At 41.1% G+C, this 22271-nt stretch overlaps 1 protein-coding gene across 9 annotated transcripts in view; it reads right to left on the bottom strand.

Moving 5' to 3' along the window:
- Window positions 1-22271, bottom strand: part of SIPA1L2 (signal induced proliferation associated 1 like 2) — a 298020-nt gene that overhangs the window by 215816 nt on the left and 59933 nt on the right. For all 9 annotated transcript variants that reach the window (XR_009550211.1, XM_007536224.3, XM_060191984.1 and 6 more), the window contains exon 2: window positions 19238-19287. The gene's annotated coding sequence lies outside the window, so the exon portion shown is untranslated. The remainder of the gene's footprint in view (window positions 1-19237; window positions 19288-22271) is intronic.

Here is a 22271-nt window from a genome sequence, read left to right as displayed (position 1 = left end):
TCTCAGGAGCAACACAATAGACCCCTTTGTGGGCCCCCATAGGACCTTGTCCTCAATGTGGATCAACAATAGTAGAGAATGTTCCATCCTCTGAAGGGAGGCTGAACAACACACTATCTTCCACCTGAGGAAGATGGGTCCTGAAATTGAGGCAGCTTGGAACATTCCTACTCATTAACAGAATATGAGCTCAGATCTATAGGGATACAGAGGTCACATAGGCTCCCTCAGCTGAATATGGGCCCCAGATAACATAAAATTGATGGGGTTTACAGTCAGTCAACAATATTTTTACACCTTTCCCATATTTGGTAGCTACTCTCTTCCCTGATCCAGCTTTCTGGTCCTTTTTTGCAGCCATGACATCATCCCCTCAGACAATACCTTAGATCCACCTGCATATCAGATGTCAGGCTCTGGAGAAGGGGGAACTAGTATAGTCATAGGCTCTTTGGAATATAACTAAAATAGGTCTACTAACTATCTACAAAACGGAGACCCCCCTCCTCCGCCACCTCTTCATATGACCCATTCCAGCCTTTAGGTTCATGATTGATCAACAATTTGTTTGGCTTTGTATGTTAATTCTTTTATCATCCACCAGGTTCCAGATGCTACCATTCTGCCAACTGGACTTGCCCGGGCAGACAACTCTACCAATGTATCCTGGAGCTCTGCTTTCCCAGAGCCCTTCCCTACTAGGGAAAGAGAGAAACAGGCTGGGAGTATAGATCAACTTGTCAAAGGTCATGTTCAGCAGGGAATCAATTATAGAAGCCAGACCTTTCACCTTCTGTATCCCATAATGATCCTGGGTCCATGCTTTTAGAGGGATAAAGAATAGGAAAGATATCGGGGGGGAGTCGGGCTGAAGCGCAGTGGGTTAAGCGCACGTGGCGCAAAGCACAAGGACCAGCATAAGGATCCCGGTTCGAACCCCGGCTCCCCACCTGCAGGGGAGTCGCTTCACAGGTGGTGAAGCAGGTCTGCAGGTATCTATCTTTCTCTCCTCCTCTCTGTCTTCCCCTCCTCTCTCCATTTCTCTCTGTCCTATCTAACAACAACAACAACAACAATAGCTACAACAATAAAAAAAAAAACAAGGGCAACAAAAGGGAATGAATAAATAAAATAAATATAAAAAAAAGAGGAAAGATATCAGGGCAGGAGATGGGATACTGAGTTCTGGTGGTGGGAATTGTATGGAGTTGGACACCTCTTATCCTATGGTTTTTGTCAGTGTCTTCTCCTTATAAATAAAATTTTCAAATAAATAAGTAAAAAATTTAAATCTAAAAAATGGAATAGATTCTAATAGTATACTTCACCTAGGAATATAATAAATTTAGAACACCAATAGAAAGAAGATAAACATAGTATTTCCCACAAATATTATAAATATTACTTAGAATCTGCCCCCTCACTAAGCACAAATAAGAAAACATGTCTAGTTGAAAATTATTTTGGGAACGATCTATTTTTGTAAATTTCTTTATTGGGGAATTAATGTTTTATATTCAATAGTAAATACAATAGTTTCTATATGCATATTTCCCAGTTTTCCATATAACAATACAACCCTCACTAGGTCCTTTATCATCCTTTTTGGACCTGTACCCCACCCCCAAACCCCAGAGTCTTTTACTTTGGTGCAATACACCAAACCCAGTCCAAGTTTTGCTTTGTATTTTCCCTTCTGTTCTTATTTTTCAGCTTCTTTGAATGAGATCATCCCATAATCGTCCTTTTATTTCTGACTTATCTCACTTAATATGATTCCTTCAAGCTCCATCCAAGATGAGTTGAAGAAAGTGAAATAACAATTTTTAATAACTGAGTAGTCTTCCACTGTGTATATATACCACAACTTCCTCAGCCACTCATCTGTTGTTGGACACCTGGGTTGTTTCCAGGTTTTGGTATTAGAAATTGTGCTGCTCAGTTCATAATAGCTAAAACCTGGAAGGAACCCAGGTGCCCAACAACAGATGACTGGCTGAGAAAGCTGTGGTATATATACACAATGGAATACTATGCAGCTATTAAGAACAATGAGCCCACCTTATCTGACCCATCTTGGACGGAGCGAAAAGGAATTAATGTTAAGTCAGCTAAGTCAGAAAGATAAAGATGAGTATGGGATGTCCCTACTCATCAACAGAAGTTGAGAAAGAAGAACAGAAAGGGGAACTAAAAGCAGGATCTGATTAAATTGAGAGCAGGGCACCAATGTAAAAACCCTGTGGTGAAGGGGAGGGTGGCCCTTGGGCATCCCATCATGGCAGTGGTGGGTGGGGGGCGGGGGGTAGTGGGGATGGGACACAGTCTTTTGGTGGTGGGAATGGTGTTAATGTACATTCCTATTAAAGTGTAAACATATAAACCACTAATTAATATGAGGGGGAAAACTGATCATATGTTTAGAACTTCTTAAAACACAGACTGAGTCTTTTTAATACATAGGCTGTCTTTGATATGTTGACTCTCTCAAAAGCCTAGACCAAGGAGAACAGAAGCAACTAGTAGCACATCTATAAACAAGATGTTGGGTATTATACCCCAAACCCTAACAAAGGGACTTTTCAAAGTTAACCCAATCACCAAATAATGTGATGATAACAATAACTATCCATTGTCTTCTTGAACCCTAAGACAACAGGAACCTCACATTTCCACTATAGAACCTCTATTTCCCCCAGTCCTGGAACCTTAGGGTGGGGCCCACTTTCCGGCATGCTGCTCTCAATTCAAATCAAATAATATTGCATCCACGGATCACAACCCAATCAATGCAAGGAGTACGACCCCAACATGCTTCACTTCAGACTGTGTCCAGAGACTTCAGGTGTGGAATGACAACCCTTCAGCTTCATCACTCGGGTTAGACCTTTCTTTTCATAGTATTCTCTAATTCCATTCCAGGTGGTCCACTTCCCAATAAAGTCCCCAAACCTAGATATAGTCCATGTCCCCTGAGATAGAGCATAGGTTCACACGTGCCCATAAACTAGGGAAAAATATATACCTGAAAGCAGAAGTACACAAGAGCATGCAGGGAATACCCCCCAACACTTCATCTGCACTATTCCAGTCTTTAGGTCCATAATTGTTCAACAATTTGTTTGGCTTTGTATGTTAACTCTCTTTTCAGCCACCAGGTTCCAGATGCCAGCAAGATGCTGACCAAACTTCCCTGGATAGAGGACCCTATCAATGTGTACTGGAGCTCCGCTTCCCCAGAGACCCACCCTACTACGGAAAGAGAGAGGCAGACTGGGAGTATGGATCAACCAGTCAACACCCATGTTCAGCAGGGCAGCAATTACAGAAGCCAGACCTTCCACCCTCTGCCACCCACAATGACCCTGGATCCATACTCCCAGAGAGATAGAGAATAGGAAGGCTATCAGGGGAAGGGATGGGATATGGAGATTGGATTGTGGGAACTGTGCGGAACTGTACCCCTCTTATTCTATGGTTTTGTTAATGTCTCCTTTCTTAAATAGAATACACACACACACACAATCCTTCATCCAAAAAAAAAAGAAATTGTGCTGCTATGAACATATATAGGTATATATAGGTATACACAGATCTTTTTGGATGGGTGTGTTTGGTTCCTTATGATATATCCCCAGGAGAGGAATTATAGGGTCATAGGGAAGGTCTATTTTTCCTTTCAACAGTAGGTTTATGTTTCTCACTAATAGATTGATACATATTCTTGAGAGTCATTTAGAATACAGCAAAGAATGATTGATACTTTAAAAACAAATTTAGTGACCCCATCCAAAAATGAGGAGAGGATATGAACAGAATATCCACCATAGAAGAGATCAAAAAAGCCAAGAAACATATGCAAAAATGCTCCAAGTCACTGATTATCAGAGAAATGCAAATAAAGACAACAATGAGATACCATTTCACTCTAATGAGAATGTCATACATCAGAAAAGGTAGCAGCAACAAATGCTGGAGAGGTTGTAAGAACAAAGGAACCCTCCTGTACTGCTGGTGGGAATGTAAATTGGTCTATCCTCTGTGTAGAGCAATGTGGAGAACTCTCAGAGAGCTAGAAATGCACCTGTCCTATGACTCTGCAATTCCTCTCCTGGGAATTCATGTCCTAATGAACCAAATATACCCATCCAAAAAGGTTTGTATATTCCTATGTTCCCAGCAACACAATTTGTAATAGCCAAAACCTGGAAGCAACCCAGGTATCCAACAACAGATGAGTGGCTGAGAAAGCTGTGGTATATATACACAGTGGAATACTACTCAGCTATTAAAAAATAGTAATTTCATCTTTTTAAGCCCATCTTGGATGGATCTTGAAGAAATCATATTAAGTGAGATAAGTCAGAAAGAGAAGGATCAATATGAGATGATTCACTCATAGACAGAATTTGAAAAACAAGATCAGAAGGGTAAACACTAAGCAGAACTTAGACTGGAGTTGTTGTATTATACCAAAGTAAAAGACTCTGGGTTGGTGAGGAAGGTTCAGGTCCTGAACATGATGGCAGAGGAGGACCTAGTGGGGGTTGAACTGTTATATGGAAAACTGGGAAACGCTATGTACATACAAATTACTGTATTTTGCTGTCAACTGTAAAACATTAATACCCCAATAAAGAAATTTTAAAAAAATTAGGGGCAGATGGTGGCGTACCTGATTGAGTGCATACATATCTGTGCTCAAGGACCTGGGTTCAAGTCCCCAGTCCCCACCTGTAGGAGGTGTTTCATAAGTGATGAAACAATGCTGCAAATTTCTTATTCTCTCTCCCCCTCTCTCTCTTTCTCTCTCTCCATACTTCCCCTTAACCTCTAGATTGCTCTGTCTCTATCCAAAGTAATTAAAATAAATATAAATATTTTAGGGGGCAGGTAATAGCACAACTGGTTAAGCACTCATATTACAGTGAGTAAAGACCCAGGTTCAAGCCCCGGATCTCCACCTGCAAGAGGAAAGCTTCATGAGAGACAGAGCAAGATTACAGAAGTCTCTCTGTCTCCTCCTCTGTATCCTCCCTCCCCTCTCAATTCCTCTACTTCCAATAATAAATAAATAAATAATATTTTAAACAGAAGTCATGTAGGAAAAAAATCATTTGAAAAATATTTAGAAAAACACATAGTAGTGGTTAAATGTTTAAATGACTTCAAAAGCCGACCTGGACAAGGGGAATCCCTTCAATGGAGAAAATCACATATTTTTACAAAGAGGATACAGCTTCAAGAATAAAAAAAATGTTTCATATATTCACTTGTTCTCCTAACACTGCTAGCTATGCATATTTTAGCACATTTTAAAAGGAAAATGAGAAGAAATAAAAATTAACAACCTAACAAACTATGTGAAGCTATGTGTCTAGAAAGCAAGGACATTAGAGGAAGATTCTGTAGACATCTGGCATCACCTGTCAGGCTGCCAAACCACTGTATTTTTAAGCTACTCAAATGCTTTCTAAAGAAGAAACTATATATTTTCCATGCCTGAACCATGAAGCAGAGAGCCTACTTATAACTCAGTCCTTGTCAGAAAAAACCCAGCAGCTTCAAAAGATTCAATAGCCTTTATTATAAACGTATTGTGTGGGTTAGTGCCTAAAAATAGTATAGTTCAGCAGGCAGATTACACTGAGAAATAATTTCTACATACTTAACTGCCAAACAATAGACAAAGAGGTAGAAAAGAATGCTAAAATGTATTTGCAGGGTATACGAAGCTCCTGTGGTTGCCTCTCACTGGTTTCCTCTGGATCCCTTACCTTGTCTGAACACACAACAAACCACTGAACATTCTACAGTAAACACAATATGGGGGCAAGAAGGGCAATATGTAACTATACTATATAATTTCTATAATATTTACTGTCACTTTTATAGACCTCTCTACTGAAATATTCATGCTGGTGATAACTACATTTAATAATTGCTAAAAATGTACATTTAAAAAAGTATCATGACTTTTCAGATAAGACAAAGGAGTAGATGTCAAGAATAATCCTACTGGGTTGTCTGAAAAAGTCAATGCATTTTTGCATAGAAAAACAAGTAATGAAAGCTGAGGGTATGGATCGACTTCCAACGCCCATGTCCAGTAGAGAAGCAATTACAGAAGCCCACCTTCTACACCACAAAAACTATTTTGATCTATGCTCCCAGAGGGGGAGAAATGGCAGGGGAAAGATAACCAGAAGTCTCCGAATTCCAACTCCACCAGGAACTGGAGAACAGGAAAAAGGAAGGGACATTTGGCTGTAGTAATAGGTGTATGTGTGACTTGGAAAGGAAGAGAAGATGGGGCCCTAAAAAAAAAGGCCAAATATATAAAATACAGATAGATAGTTGTAGAAATAATAGTTAACCCATATCTGCAACCTTAGGATAACTGCTGTAGCTTACAATGGAAAAATTAGAGATCCAGACCTCTTGTGAATGGTGTGAGGTTGTTGTATTCCTGTTATCTTGTAATTTTGTAAATCAGTATTAAATCACTAATAATAAAAAAAAAAAAAGTAGTGACTTTTCCAAAAACTCAATACAAAGGATGGCTGACCACAAGGTTTAGTCATCTAGAAACTATCACTAGACAGAATAAAAACCAAGTTTCCATTGGCAGCTACCAAAAAACTCAGATATGAACATAAGGAAGTGGAAAGTTAAAAATTATCTATAGCACAAAATCTAAGAGGTGATAGAATGGATAAAGCACTAAATTCTCAAACTTTATGTCCTAAGTTCAATCCCCAGCAGCATATGTACCTATGTATAGTTCTCTTTTTATCTCTCATCCTTCTCTCTAATGAATAAATAAAATAAAATAAGTAACTATCATATTCCTTAGTCTCCAGCTTCGATTTTGTACCTATCTTTACTTTTCTTAATATATTTATTAAAAGGTGACTGGCATACTTTAGCATGACTCTTTAGTCACTGTCAGGCCACCCCATCAGCTGAGGCCCTATTGGGGGAGTCCTGAGATTCCCAAACAGACATGATGGGCCTAGACCTTGAATAAATCCCTCTCTCTATTATTATTGGTCACTCTTATCAGGAACAACACAATAGAACCCTTTGTGGGCCCCCATAGGACCTTGCCCTCAACTTGGATCGACAAAGGTAGAGAAAGTTCCATCCTCTATGCTACACCTGAGGAAGATGGGTCCTGATATTGGGGCAACTTGGAATATTACTACTTATGACCACAGAATATGAGCTCAGATCTACAGGGATGCAGAGGTCACATAGGCTCCTAAGCTGAATATGGGCCCCAGATCACTTCAAATCGATGGGGTTTACAGTCAACAATATTTATATACCTTTCCCATATTTGGGAGCTACTCTCTTCCTTGATCCAGCTTTCTGGTCCTTCTGCCAACCATAATACCACCTCCCCAGACAATAATTAGGATCCACCTGCTATTCAGATTTCAGCCTCATGAAAAACAAAAAACACTAGTATAGCCACAGGCCCTTTGGAATATAACTAAAATATGCCTACTAGCTATCTACAAAATGGAGAGCCCCCCAGCTCTTCATCTGCACTATTCCAGCCTTTAGGTTCATGATTGGTCAACAATTTGTTTGGCTTTGTATGTTAACTCTCTTTTCAACCACCAGGTTCCAGATACCAGCATGATGCCGACCAGACTTCCCTGGACAAACAACCCCACCAATGCATCCTGGAGCTCTGCTTCCCGGAGCCTTTCCCCACTAGGAAAAGAGAAAGGCAGGCTGGGAGTATGGATCGACCTGTCAATGCCCATGTTCAGCAGGTTGAAGCCAGACCTTCAACCTTCTGCACCCCATAATGATCTTCGGTCCATACTCCCAGAGGGTTAATGAATAGGAAAGCAATCAGGGGAGGGGATAGGATACAGAGTTCTGGTGGTGGGAATTGTGTGGAGTTGTACTCCTCTTATCCTATGGTTTAGTCAATATTTCCTTTTCATAAATAAAAAATTAATAAAAAAAAAAAAGGTGACTCTTTTTGGGAGTCAGGTGGTCTCTTCACAAGCAGTGAAGTAGGTCTGCAGCTGTCTTTCTCTCCCCCTCTCTATTTTCCCTTCCTCTCTCCATTTCTCTCTGTCCTATCAAACAACAACAACAATAATAACCACAACAAGGGCAATAAAAGGGGGGGGAAAGCCTCCAGGAGCAGTGGATTCATGGTGCAGGCACTGAGTCCCAACAATAACCCTGGAGGGGAAAAAAATGTGATTCTTTTTTATCTTTTTCTTTTTTACCATAGAAGACTATTGTGAAGACAGAACAAAACTGAGACAGGAAAGAAATAAATAATATTGGGACCAGGCAGTGGAGTACCTGGTTGAGCACAAACAACTTGGTTCAAGTTCCCAGTCCCCACCTGCAAGGGGAGGAAAGTGAAGAGCTGAAGTACTGCTTGTGAAGTTTTACCCTTGGAGGTAGAAAACAGAGGTTTTAGCGCAGATACATGTGATTGGTAACATGTACACTCAACCAGGTGCACACCACCTGGAGTCCATGCCTTTAGTTCTAAGGGATCCTACCACCCTCTATACAAAGAAATATATGAAGTGAAAAAATTGTTTCTACTTAAAATGGCTCTCAAGGGGCCTGGGCAGAGGTGCAACTGGTTGAGCACACATTTCAATACTCAAGAACCTGAGTTTGAGCCCCCAGTCCCCACCTAAAGGAGAAAAGCTTTGTGAGTGGTGAAGCAGTGTTGCTGGTGTCTCTGTCTCTCTCCCTATCACCTCTTTCCTCTCAGTTTCTTGGAGTCTCTATCCAATAAATAAATAAAGATTAATACAAAAAATGATGCTAATTCTCTTTATAAAAAAATGACTCTCAAAATGAAAGTTCCATCTGAGTTTCTATTAGGCAAGTCACTGATTACTAAAAAGTGTGCTTTCAGAGAAAAAATGTTTAATTTAGAATAAAACCTTAACACTATCCATTATTCCTCGTTGAATGCTTTCTTTATGAAATCTTTCTCCAAAAAGAAATGCTTAATAAAAACAAGCAAAGGAAAGAAAACAAACTGTGCTGATATTTAAAATAAAATTATAAAATGTTCTGCGAAAATTCACTTTTGGTTTTCAGGCTAATAAACTAACAACAATATCATCAGCTTTTTACTATGAAAATAAACAGAATCGCATCTTTATATTATTATGCTGTCAATGTTTTCCCAAACTGTAAAAGACATTTAAAATTTGCCATTATATTTAAACATTTTGTAATAATGACTCCTAAGATATTGGTTTTAATATTAATTGTATTTTCCTTTCAGAATCAGGCAGACACATCATTTAAACTAAAAAGTTACTTTTATAGACAATCAATATATAGGTATACAGAGGAGACCAATATAATGGTACAATTTTTTTCTTCTTTTTAGTTCTCCTCCTATCATACCCTGAATAAAATAAGATTAAGTCTTAGAATATTTGTAAGATTAGAGCAGTGGCTGGGGAGGCACCTCAGCAGGTAGAACAGAAAAGATGCATGTATGAGACCTCCTGTAAAATCTCCAAAACAGGGCAGGGGAGATACCATAATGGTTATGCAAACAGACTCTCATGCCTGAGGCTCGAAAGTCCCAGGTTCAATCCCCTGCACCACCATAAACCAGAGCTGAGCAGTGCTCTGGTGTTTCTGTGTGTGTGTGTCTCTCTCTGAATCTCTATGCCAGAAAGGGTTTCACTGGAGGAGAGACTGCTGGTCACTGTTGCATAGAAATGGCACGATCCTGTCAAATGTAGATTTAAATAAGGATTCACACTAGGCCCTGGGCATCTCTCAGCCCCGCCTTCAAGAGGGAGTGAAGCAGGTCTCCTGCTTGGCGCCACACCCTTCTTCCATAAACAAAAGCCCAGCCTGGGACCCAACCCGTCGATCCGCCCACCATGCTATGAAACAATCGCAGAGAGGGTGAGCAGCAGGAGGAGGGCGTGGCATGTGGGAACTCCCAGTGTAGAAATAACCAGATGGAGCAAGTGAACAGCTCAGATTCAGAGCCTGAGATTTTGTGGACCACCCCTGTTTTAGAAAGGGGTTACCCAACTATGACGGTAAGGACTGGTAATATTCCCTTTCAATGTTTGATTGACACAAGGGGCAGACAAGACAATCTTAAGACAAGCAGAGGTTCCCCAGAGTTGGGAACTCCTCCCAGGACCACGTTTACATGGTGTTGGAGAGTTGACTCAAGACTTCCTCACACAAGATTCGCTTGTATGGGAAGACCCAGAAAGGACTACCAGACGCTTTCGGACTTTAATAGCTGATATAAGCACCAATTTATTGGGCAGAGGCTTGCTGGAATCTCTGGATGTAGTTATATCCTCAGATGCCTCTGCAAGCACCACACTCACTCTATAAGACTACTAGACCTGACCAGCACCCCCAATACTAACTGCCACTGTTTGTAACAGAACTCCCCAGTTAGATTGGCTTTCTAATGAGCCTGTCAGGGTGGAACAGTGGCCTTTGCCCAGGGAGAAGATAGAAATTTTAAAAGAGCTCGTCCAAGAGCAGTTGTCTTTGGTACACATTTGTCATTCCCAGAGCCCACAGAATACTCCTGTCTCTGTGATTAAAAAGTGCTCAGGAAAATGGCGCCTCCTCCAAGATCTCGGTGTGGTTAATAAAACCGTGGAGGTTTGGGGCTCCTTCCGAAGGGGTTTGCCTCTTGCTTTTGCGATTCCCATGGGAATTCAAATCATAGCTATTGATGTACAGGATTGTTTTTTCTCTATTCCCTTGCACCCTAAAATTGTAAACATTTTGCCTTCTCTGTTCCTTCTATTAATAACGCCAGCTCTGCCGATAGATTTGAATAGGTGGTACTGCCCCAGGGAATGGCCAACAGTCCTACTATTTGTCAAATAGTAAAATCTCCCCTTTTTCCATATTTTCAGAAGGGTCATAAGATTTTTAATTATATGGATGACGTTTTAATATGGGGAGAATTAAATACAGATGTCTCTACCCTGCATGATTTTCTTATCCCTGCCTCAAAGAAAAACGGCCTTAATGTAGCTCCTGAGAAGGTACAGCTAATTCCTCCAATATCTTTCTTAGGCTCAGAGATTTCCCTAACACAGATTTGTCCTTTAAAACCTTGTGTTACTTTTCCTTCTAATCTCACTCTTGCTTCTTTACAAAGTTTTTTTGGAAATTTAAATTGGCTTAGGCAGTATCTTTATCTCCCTACTAGCTGTCTGCAACCACTGTTTGATCTGTTAAAAGGAAACAAACAGCTCTCCTCAAAGCATATGTTAACCCCTGAAGCCTCCTTGGAACTGGAAAGGGTTAAGCCGGCTCTCCAGGACATGCACCCTCCTCTCAGGTAAACATTCTAACCCGCCCCCTCCTCTCAGGTAAACCTTCTAATCCTTAACTCCACCCCCACAGTAGTGGGGGCACTGCGGCAGAAACATGGAGTTCTCGAATGGCTTCATACACCAGTAGGGGGAGCTCTGAGACTTCTTACCAAGATTGATGCCTTTGCATTTATGATTCACCAAGGAAGAAACAGAGTGATACAGGTCTTAGGAAAAGAACTGTATTCAATTATTCATCCTTTTACTCTCACAGATAGAGAGTGGCTCATATGCCACCATTCCTATTTTGCAATAAGTTTAATGGGTTTTCCAGGACAATTAGATAATCATTTTCCTTCTAATAAATTGATAGCTTCTTTACTTATTTTGCCTCTACTAGCACCTGCGGGGTCCCTGTTTGCCTTTAAAACACTGGTTACGCCAGTGCCCCTCACAACCACACTGAAAGCAGGCTCCCTTCTGTTTATCTAGGGCAGCTGCAAAAGCCTGCGCCAAAGTGGTGGCCTGGTGAGTGCTGGACCCTATCTCTTGAGTGGCTAAAATCCACTGATTTGGGGTCTCATTCTTTAGAGATAAACATGCCTGACGGAAGTCTGGAAGCATTCCTTCCCATACTATAGTTTTTAATAATAACTGATGGGCATATGGATCAGAAAATTTTCTCTCTAGGCTGGCCTGTACTCTGGTGATAAACTTACTTAAAGACTCGTCTCGCTCCTGGCATAGGGTAAGTATAGGGGCAGGACTCTCGCCTGTAGGCGGTGTTAATCGGTCCCATGCCTGCATTGCGCAGAGGCGCACCTGGTCAAAGTAACCGGCTGGAAACCTGGCCTCTGCCTGAAGAATTCTGGTGCTCAAGCAGCCTGTGCCAAATAATGCATCGAAATTCCAATCTGGCTACCCTTCAGTATTTCTACGGGCTTGCTGCAAACACTCATCCCGAAAAAATGCTTCCCACTGGAGAAAAAGCGGGCTAAGCAGTACAGCTCTCATAATATCCCTCCAATCTTGGGGTGTATTTAAACTTTGTAGATAACCCTGGAGAATAGACTTTGTCCAAGGGGAATGAACCCCATCTTCCCGAATAGTGATTTTGAGTTCTTTTAATTCAGAAGCTGCATAGGGATACCAGGTGCTAGGTTTCTGCCTGTTTGGGACCAAATTTACAGGGTACGCACTAAGCTGTCCCAGGGAAAACTGATCTCTTAGCTGGCATAAGCGTTCAGAGTCTGTCTTAGCCACTTTTGGAGCGACAGGAAGCAGTGAGGTAGTTGGAGCAGGAAGAGGAGGGAGAGGGACAGTGCACAGGGTCTGTGCAGGTGGCTGCGGATCCCACGGCTGCCTTTCATTTACTGGCATGTCCTACGGCTCTGGCACAGCCAGAATCACTGGCGCGGGTAATAGCGCCTGTTGTGCCGAGGGCGGCGGTGCTTGTGGGAGCTGTACAGGTTGCGGTAGTGACGGCAATGAAGCCGTGGGTGCCTCTAACTGCGCACTGGGTTGCGGCAGTGACGGCAATGAAGCCATGGGTGCCTCTAACTGTGCACTGGGTGCAGCAGCCGGCGGTGACTGACATGGCAGCTGAATCGGAGGTGCCTGTGCCTTCGGAGCTGGCTCTGTTACTGCCCAAGGCGGTGATACAGGCAAAAATAATGCTTGTGGTCCAGGGGGTAACACCGGAGACAGTGGCCTGGTCCGTGCAGGGAAGGGCAGGGGTATCTGAGGAGGAGGAGGAGGTGGAGAGGAAGGTGCAGAGAATGGTGGAGGGAGAGACGGAAACTGCAGAACAGATTCTTCAGATTCTGCCCTTTCTGGAAAAAAAAGCTTAGACTTAGCCAAGAGAGCAACCTGATCCCTTAATTCTTGAATAGCAGTCTCAAGGCTAGCCTCTTTTTTAGTATCTGATCCTTTCAATTCCTTTAAGACTTGCACTGGGGGTGCCAGAGTGGCCCCGCCCTCCAGCGACTTGGCTGAGGGAGAGCTGTCCCTTTTCTCTGGTTCCTTAGCAGATGCTGCGCACTGTTTTAATGCATCAATGATTGCCAGGAACTGAACATCTAGTTCTCTTAATCCTTCAGCTTCCTCCTTGCAGGCTAAATATGCCACACAGGCCCATGACTCCGGGTCATAGATATGCTCTTTCCTAAACCAGGGGGCTACATGAATCACCACATTCCAAAATCGTAGGGCCTGTTTCTTTGATAGCTTTAACACTCTGGTAGCTAACAAGTCTCGAAAGCACTTAATTGGAGGTTCCTCCTGGGTTGAAAAAAAATTCCCCATGTCAGTTTACCTCAGAAATTAGGTGAGGGTCTAGAGCAAATGTTACAAAATTTGGATAGGAAGAAAGATTAGGTCAGACCTGTTAAGATTCAACGGGGGAAGAATACTCAGTTTCTCAGAGCCTGGCCAGGGTTCTGTTCCACTGAGGTTCTCCCTCTGTATCCTCTCCACGAGCTTCCCTGTAGTGTGAAAAGATAGGGAGAAGGAGAGAAAGATCACAGGGGCTCAAATGAGAGCCTTGGGGTTACTCTTCCGATGTGCTTCGCTATATCTTCTTGATTTCCTGAAGCTACGGTCCTGATCCCCTCGGCTGGGCCAGCGTTTTTCAACCAGGTGAAGGCTGATGCCTGATGGGCCGATTTTCTCTTGAGGTCAGGAAATTCTGCCCCACGCTGAGCGCCAGATTTCGGGGTGTCTCTCTCCTTCTCCGGCAGGGTGGCCTCCGGGGGAAAGGTAACAGGCTGGTTCTTTCTTGCTCACGACAGGGGTGACACGAAGTAAAAGACACCAGGGGACTCTTAGCATGAATCTAGAATCTGAGTCCTTAGAGTCCCAGAATCCTAGAGTCCCTTTATTAGCAAAATTGACATGAGTTTAATAGCAAAGCAATGGAGGTAATTATTGTTGAAATATGACAGAAATTACAGGTTTCTTAACAGTCAGCATGCCCCTAAGGCAGGGAGCTGGTATGACAGGAATTGATGAGATACAAGACAGTTATTCTCCATAACACAAGCAACTTAATTATCCAAAGGTATTTGAGAGAAGCATAGGGGTTAAACCCGTAGGGTGAGACAGAGAGAAGATGGGTATCAAAGAGCCATATAGTTTGGAATTTCTCTTGTCTGGGGTCTGAGGTGTGTGATGAAGTGTGTGTTAAGGTGTGTTCTTCTGTGATCAGAAGGTGACTTTGAATGAGTGAATCTGTGGCCATGTGGCCTGCAGTTAATGGAGGGAAGTACTGGGGTGTCTGTGGGCCTGAGAGTCAAGAAAGAAAGAACCAAGTCTGAGTTTCCCCCCTTATGCTCACCTCGGTTGAGAGAGACTTACCAAGAGGTTATCTTCTCAGACCTCCATCCAAAGATGGGGGTGGTTCTCCCTAAGCTCTATCAGGCTTACACATGTTCCCAACAAGTACCTAAACTTTTCTCTCAAGATCCCATCCCCTCTGCTCCTGAAGTCTTCACTGATGGTGGAAGAAAGAGAGCTGCTGCCCGTATATATTATCCAGACAAGCAATACCCCGAATCTCTCTTTACTGAGTTTCCTGCTAATTCCCCTCAGCACAAAGAACTTTATGCTGTTTTCCTTGCATTAAAAGCTGTACCAGAAACCTTCAACCTTTTTTTCTGACAGTGTGTATACTGTTAACTTACTTCCATGGCTTGCTTGATCTTATGTGAGAATTAATGGCAACCCACTTTCATCTCTCTTAATTCAAATTGCCTCTATGCTCTGTTCTCGAACCCAACCACTGTATGTTCAGCACCTTTGTACCCACAGCCCTCTTCCTGGTCACCTGTCCAAGGAAATGCTGCAGCTGACCGCCTCACCTCCACAGGAATTCTCCTAGCCTTTGTCTCTAATCCTGCTGACTTTCACTCCCTAACCCATGTTAATCTTAAAGGCCTTCGAGCTCAATTTCCTGACATTCCTCTGGCACAGTTGAAAAGTATTCTTACTACTTACTCCTCCTGTGCAGGTCTAATCAAGACACCTGCTCTTCAAACTCTTGGGGTTAAACCCTGAGACTAAAAAGCCAATGCTCTTTGGCAAATTGATGTCACCCACTTATCCAACTTTCGCAAACAAAAATATGTGTTTGTCTCAATTCATACCTTCTCTAAGTTTATGTGGGCTATAGCTCATACGGGAGAAAACTCAAAAAAGCTTATAAGCCATATGCTCGCCTGTTTTGTTGTAATGGGCAAACTTCTTCAACTGACAATAGGCATGCTTTTACCAGCAAACAATTTAAAGATTTTTGTTCCCTCTGGAACATTACTCATACTACAGGCATTCCCTATAATCCACAGGGACAAGGCATTGTTGAGAGGGCCCATCAAACACTTAAAGTGCAATTAAATGAATAAAAAGGGGGAATATACCCCCCAATAACCAGGTGGCAAAAAACTTAACTACACTAAATCTCTTTAATATTTACAAAAACTCGGACCTACCTCCTATTATTCTTCATTGGCAAATACCATCCACCCTCCCAGCTATTAAGGTCAAATGGAAAGACCCAATCAATAAAATTTGGAAAGGGCCTGACCCGCTACTGACCATGGGGAGGGGTTTCGCATGCATTTTTCCACAAAATTACTCAAAACCTGTCATGGCTTCCTGCCCGCCATGTCCAGCAATACCTGCATGATCCCTGAGGAACAAGAAACACTGCAAGAGGACTGGCTCCAGGATGCACCCCGGAATCCATAATACAACATGGCAGAATCTGAAAAATCTGGTTCACAGAGGTCCCCCCCTTCTCTGAATGTCTTATGCTATGACTGGCCAGTTGTGTTTTATAAGTTGAATGACCAAAATTTTTGGTATGACCCATTTTTCTCTGAGTATTCTAAAATTTAATTGACTTTACAAAAGAAAAAAAAATGCTGGACGCAGCCATGATTTCTGGAGATGTCCACAAAAAGTCCAAAAAATCTGTTTTTTTCTCTTTTGATTTTTTTTTTAAGTCTTGGTATAAATGTGAAACGTTTAATCTTGAAAAGTGTATGAGTATGGGCAGGGGAGATAACATAATGGTTATGCTAATGATTCACATGCCTGAGGCTTCTAACAATGGTTCTTCTGTTTACCTTTCCACATTTCATTGAGATTAAACTGTTTAAACAACCTTAAAAGCATACTAGAAAGGACTCCTAAAATTATAAAGGTACTTAAACCAATTATAATCGAGTTATCAATTATAGTAAACTTCTAATCTGCTACAAGTTTTGTTTCACAAGTAAGTAAATTGCAGCTGTCAAGCCTTCACATGAAAAAGCATCTGCTCATATGGAATCCCCAGAAATCCATTTGGACCCCTTTCCTCTGACATCACCCCCCCTGAAACCAATGATGTGACCCGGAATGACCTGAAGAAACTGATTCACAGACTCCAAAGCTCACTCTCTACAGAAAAGCAGAAGTCCAGTAGCTGACCTCCCCCATCGAGATATACATGCAGCGTTTCATCCCGACATTTCTTCTCCTCATTGTCGACATTGAACTGACACTTCTATTGGACTTACTGGTACACCTCTTGGTCACTTTACACAACTTTACAGCAGCTTGCCTTTATGCTGCTGGGTTTCTAAAAGACTGAGCACAGCAGGCCATGGACTTTGCATGTTGCTGCCTTGGGACTCTATAGGCCATGCCTCCTCACCTGCAGGCCCTTCTCCCAGAGGCAGGAAACCCCCCCTTACTAGGCCCTGTTCCCAGAGGCAGGAAACACCCCCAGAGACAAGAGATGCCCCCAGAGGCAGGAAATGCCCTTTCGGCTACTAGGCCATGCCCTTTGAGGCAGGAAACGCCCCTTCAGGCCTCCCCTTGGCATCATACTGGTTCTTTCTGTTCTCCTACTTGTCCCTTCCTGTCTTGTGCCAGTTCTTTTGAAAACGCCTGCATGATATGGGTTTCTGTTCACCCCTACACTGCTATTCCCCTGACAGAAATGAAATTGTCTATAGACATTGACTCATTTACATATGACCATTAAGAGGGAGATGTTGGTAAATTGTGAGGATGTGATTGAGCTTGGCAGGGCTTGAACCTGAGGGGTGTATAAATCCTGTTAGTCTCTCTCTCTACCTAGAGGTTGAACAAGGAGGGATAGTAGCATCCCAAATGTGTGCCTCCTCCTATCAGTCTCCCTGCCTCACAAAGTGCCCCACATTCCTGATACTATGGCCATTAGATAAAAAGAAAGGGGGAGATTATTATACCAGGCCCCCTGCATTGCTTAACTCTGTGGTCTATTTACATAATCATTGTTTTGTCTGATACCCATCCTGCCTACAGGGCACTGGTTTAATCCTCACTGGTTAGATGGATTCTGTGCTCTTTTCCTTCTCTCCACCCACTCTCCTACCCAGTTCCTTTTGCTGGCCTGCCACTTCCATCTCAGAAGGTATAAAGGCAGATTATTTTCTAATCAATAAACATTGGATTGCGTTCCCGCTCACCCATGAGTTCCTGGTCATCTCTCTCCCACCCACAAAGCTAGCCCGGCATCCCTAAAAAATAAAATGAATTAAATTAAATTTAAAAATCTCCAGAACAGCATATACCAAAATGATGGTGCTCTGGTCAGTCTTTCACTCTCTCAAAAAATGAAAGTAAGGAAGTAAAGAACGAAGGTAATTAGGGAGGGAGGAATGAAGAGAAGAATGGAGGAAGGGAGGGAGAGAGAGAAACTAAACAGATGCCTAAGCCTTCCCCTGAAATCAATGCCCTTGTGACACAAAACTAAGGTTAGATAGTTTCCACCTAGATCCATAACTGAATAACTATAACCTTGAACAAATCCTTTAACTTCATTGGATCTCTATTTCTTTCTAAAAAATAAATAATAATACTAAATTTAAAGTACTGTTGGTGGGAGATCAAGAAAAATACAAAACGTTATCTATCACACAGTATACAGTAAGCAAATAAAGTAGCAATAGTGTACAATAATAATTATTAGGAAGAACAAGAAATTATCAAGAACAGACAGTGAGAAGAAAGGGATTATTCACTGAAAGAATTTTGCTCAGTTTGCCCAAAGCCCTGGATAACAGCACCTAATTCTCACATTCTGTGGATATATGAAAATCTACCTAATTATTACTTCCTACACATCCTTTTGCTGTGAATAAAGCACACCAAAATGTACATGTCTAAATATACATCTACTCAAACATGTGTAAAAAGTATCTACATTATGCCAGACATAATGAAGGGTAGAGGCTCACAATTTGGGTGGAGGTAGAGAAAGGTAATACTAAATTACCTGAAGTTGATCAATGATTTAATAGCAATTAAGTAAATGTCTCTATTTTTAAGAAGATGCACAAGAGTGGGGTAGAGAGCATAATGGTTATGCAAAGATAGTCTCATGCCTGAGGCTCCAAAGTCCCAGGTTCAGTTCCACTCCCTCCCCACCACCACCACCACCACCACCACAAGCCAGAGTTGATCAGTGCTCTGATTAAAAAAAAAAAAAGCACAAAGAAAAAGTACAAAAGTACATGATGCATGTAATACATCTTGAAATAGTGCAAGAAAAAGAATACTGTATATGTCTGCATATATTTGTGTTAACAAAGAAACTGAGTGAGATGAACAGGAACCCACTTTTAATAACCCAAAGTCCAAGACAAAACATGCCAGGGGTTGTTTATTTTTGATAATTTCCTCATAAACCTGTCTGATTTCCTGATGCTACAAATAATACAATACACATGAACACACATAAGTGAGGAGACAGATAGCTCTGCTTTTACTTTACAGCTGAGAAAGATATTTAAAGTGATACTGCAGGGTGTCTAATAGACCTCATGTAGGAAGACCCATCCAAGAAATGCTACTTAGGGTAAGGATGAGCTTCTTGGCAGACTTACCTAGCTGGGAGATTTAGCAAGCCCCAGTTCTCATTACCAGAAGCAAGAACCTACAAGAGATAAAAAACAAATAAGTAAATTAATTAATTAAAAGCTAGTTTAGACTGACAGACTTTCCCCCATTTCTAAAGTTCCTTTTTATTCATATTTATAATAAAATAAGGAAGATGATATTTTCTTATTTATAAAATAAAAATATCAACAAGACCATAGGAAAAGAAGCATACAACTCCACACAATTTCCACCACCCCCTTCCTTGAAAGCTTTCCTATTCTTTAGCTCTCTAGGAGCATGGACCAAGGATCATTAAAGGGTACAGAAGGTGGAAGGTCTGGCTTTTTTAATTGCTTGTCCACTGGACATGAGCATTGGCCGGTTGAGCCATACTCCCAGCCAGTCTCTATCTTTCTCTAGTGGGGCCAAGCTTTGGAAAGAAAGACTTTTGTCCACATTTTTCAAATGGTGGTGTGTGGACTCAGGGGCATTCCCAAGATCCTTCTAGGAAGTCAAAGACTTTTTTTTTTTAAGGTCTCCAGGGTTATTGCTGAAGGTTGATGCCTGCACTACTAATCCACTGCACCTGGAGACTTTCTTTTCACTTTTATTGCCCTTATTATTTATCACTGCTGTGGTTATTATTATTGTTGTTATTGCTGTTGTTGTTGAATAGGAGAGAGAGAAATCAAGAGAGGAGGGGAAGACAGAGAGGAGAAGAGACAGACACGCACAGACCTGTTTCACCTTTTGTGAAGTGATCCCCCCTGCTGGTGGGGAGCCAGGGACTTGAACTAGAATTCTTACACCAGTCCTTGTGCTTCACGCCATGTATGTTTAACCCACTGTACTACAGCCCAGGAGGTCAATAAAAATTTCATAATACCACTAAAATCTGATTTGCATTTTCCTCTGGAATCTTCCAGGGTGGGGGTAGAGTAACTTGTCATGGGAGAAAAGATCCAAGAACAAGAGAAATTCTTTCAACTTTTTCTTTTTTTAGCATAGCACTGGTCAGATATGATTTATAATGGTGCCAGGGACTAACTTCATTCTTATAAGTCATATTTTAAAGACTGGAAAAATGTAGAACAATGCCTTTCTACTCATTAAATACATATTGTTGGGGTCTGGGTTAAGCGCACATGGCATGAACAACAAGAACTGAGGGAAGAATCTCAGTTGGAGCCCCTGGCTCCCCACCTGTTGGGGGTCACATCTCAAGTGGTGAAGCAGGTCTGCAGGTGTCTGTCTTTCCCCCTCTCTGTCTTTCCCTCTTCTCTCCACTTCTCTCTGTCCTGTAGAACAACAACAATACAATAAAATAATGATAACAAGAACAAAATGAAAAAAAATGCCCTTCAGGAGCAGTGGATTTGTAGTGCAGGCACTGAGCCCCAGCAATACATCATTCTGGGGAATAGTGATTTCTGTATAATATTTATAATAAAATGTACTAGAAAACAAAAATAAATGAAATGTATTTATTTACATTTTAATTTTTTAATCCTTAGTTTTAATTACAATATAACTATCAGTAAAGTATATAGTCATAAGTTCTTTGAGATTCTCATGACTTTTGTGTCAGAGAAAGAATTACAATCATTTTTTTTAATTCCAATACAATTTTATTGAGGAAATGTCAATATACAGCATTTCTGTTGTCACAAGGGAACATTTCCACATTTCACCCAAGCTACACATCAGCCCATTTCATCTTTAACCAATTATGCTATTTCACCACAGTGACTTAGGTCCCCAGCCTCCCTTTAGTAGCCTTGTCTCTCCTCTTCTGAGTCCCCAATCTGCTGTGATGGACAATAATTCATTGAGAATTCAGCTTATATTAAGACCAAAATTTGGAAGAACTGCTACTCAATGTGTGTTTATATCCCTCATAGGGATAAAGAATACGAAAGCTTCCAATAGAAGGGATTGGATGCAGAACTCTGGTTGGAATTGTACCCCTCTTATCCAACGGACTTGTCCATCATTATTAAATCAATAAAAATTAAAAGATGGAAAAAATAAAATACACTTGAAAACTTTTTTAAAAGATGAAAAGATTTAAAAATATGGTATAATCATTAAAATGTAATATTGTCCAACCTTAAAAATAATGGGAATTCAAGCATATGCTCTAACATCTCTAACATCTGTGAACCCTTAAGACATATGATCTCGGAGCTGGAAGGAACACTCCTGGTCGAGCATACGTAATACAGTGTGCAAAGACCCAGGTTCAAGTCTTCATCCCCTCCTGTAGGGGAAAGCATCACAAGCAGTGAAGCACTGCTACAGGTATCTCTCTTTATCCTTAACTCTTCTTCCCCTCTCAACATCTCTGTCATATCACATATAAGAATAAAAAAAAAAAAAAAAAGGAAATTGTATCTCCTAAAAAAAAAACCATAAGGAAGGAAATGGGATATGGAGTTCTGGTGGTAGGAACTGTATAGAATTGTGACCTCCTTATCCTATAGTCTTGTCAATATTTCCATTTTCTAAATAAAAATAAATAAATAAATAAATAAATAATAAAACATTTATAAATATGTAAAGAAAAAATAATGGTCGGTAAAATAAGTCTGAGACAAAAAATTTGTATTTTGAAGTGGTTAGAATCATAGTAGTTAGAATCATATACAAAAAGTTAATGATGATTTGATGAGAACAGAATAAAGTTATTATTTAATAGGTACAAAATGTCTGTCTGGGAAGACAAAGTGCCTAGAGATGGATGGTGATGATGGTTACACAACAATGTGAATATATTTAATAATGGATATTAAATATAGGTAAAATAATTAATACTGGTAAAACAATAAAATGATATAAACTTACATGATTTACAGTGGTCACTCAGTATTCACAGAGATAAAGTTTTAGGCCAGCCTACCCCTCCATGAATACCAACGTCAGAGGTTGTTCAAGTTCTTCATATAAAATGGCATCATATTTACATATAACTTACAAAAAGTCTATTTAAACCATTTCTAGATTAGTTACAATACAATGTAAATACTATGTAAATAGTCA

This window comes from Erinaceus europaeus, chromosome 6 (assembly GCF_950295315.1).
Source record: "Erinaceus europaeus chromosome 6, mEriEur2.1, whole genome shotgun sequence".
NCBI classification, from domain to species: domain Eukaryota; kingdom Metazoa; phylum Chordata; class Mammalia; order Eulipotyphla; family Erinaceidae; genus Erinaceus; species Erinaceus europaeus.
The sequence above is the reverse complement of the archived record's forward strand: the minus strand, read 5'-3'. Positions and strand labels throughout refer to the sequence as shown.